Below are 1,257 nucleotides of genomic sequence, written 5' to 3'. Positions count from 1 at the left end.
GGGGGGACTTTGGGGTCCTGGGGGGAGGATGTTGGGGTCTGTGTGGGGATCTTGGGGTCCAGGGGGGGACCTTGGGGTGCAGGAGGGGACCCAGGGGTCCTGGGGGGGGACCCCGTTACCTGTGGAGGGCCCCCCGGGTGTGCGTGTGGTGAGGGGTGTCTGTGTCCCCCCCAGCACGAGCTGTACATCCGGGCCTTCCAGAAGCTCAGCGAGTTCCCGCCTGTGAGTGTCACCCTGTCCCCCTGTCACCCTGTCCCCCTGTCACCCTGTCCCCGTGTCACCCCTGTCACCCTGTCACCCTCACCCCTGTCCCCATGTCACCCTGTGTCCCCTTCACCCCTGTCCTTGTGTCACCCGTGTCTCCGTGTCACCCTCACCCCTGTCACCCCTGTCCTTGTGTCACCCTGTCCCTCTGTCACCCTCACCCTTGTCCTGGTGTCACCCTCACCCCTTCCCTGTGTCACCCTGTCCCTGTGTCACCCTCACCCCTGTCACCCCTGTCCCTGTGTCACCCTGCCCTTGTGTCACCCTCACCCCTGTCACCCCTGTCCCTGTGTCACCCTGCCCTTGTGTCACCCTCACCCCTGTCACCCCTGTCCCTGTGTCACCCTGCCCTTGTGTCACTCTCACCCCTGTCACCCCTGTCCCTGTGTCACCCTGCCCTTGTGTCACCCTCACCCCTGTCACCCCTGTCCCTGTGTCACCCTGCCCTTGTGTCACCCTCACCCCTGTCACCCCTGTCCCTGTGTCACCTTGCCCTTCTGTCACCCTCACCCCTGTCCTTGTGTCACCCGGTCCCTGTGTCACCCTCATCACCCCCGTCCCCGTGTCACCCTGTCCTTCTGTCACCCTCACCCTTGTCCTGGTGTCACCCTCACTGCTGCCCTTGTGTCACCCTCACCCTTGTCACCCCTGTCCCCATGTCACCCTACCCTTGTGTCACGCTCCCCCTTGTCACCCTTGTCCTCTTGTCACCCTTGTCCTGGTGTCACCCTCACCCTTGTCACCCCCATCCCCATGTCACCCCATGTTACCCTGTCCTTGTGTCACCCTCACCCCTGTCCTTGTGTCACTTGGTCCCCGTGTCACCCTTGTCCTGGTGTCACCCTCACCCTTGTCCCCCCCTGTCCCCGTGTCACCCTGCCCTCGTGTCACCCCCATCCCCACGTCACCCCGTGTCACCCCTGTCCCCTTGTCACCTGGTCCTTATGTCACCCTGCTCTTGTGTCACCCCCATCCCCATGTCACCCTGTGTCA

The sequence above is a fragment of the Calidris pugnax genome, unplaced genomic scaffold (assembly GCF_001431845.1).
Source record: "Calidris pugnax isolate Ruff unplaced genomic scaffold, ASM143184v1 scaffold568, whole genome shotgun sequence".
Taxonomy (NCBI): Eukaryota; Metazoa; Chordata; class Aves; order Charadriiformes; family Scolopacidae; genus Calidris; species Calidris pugnax.
This window is presented reverse-complemented; position numbering follows the sequence as displayed.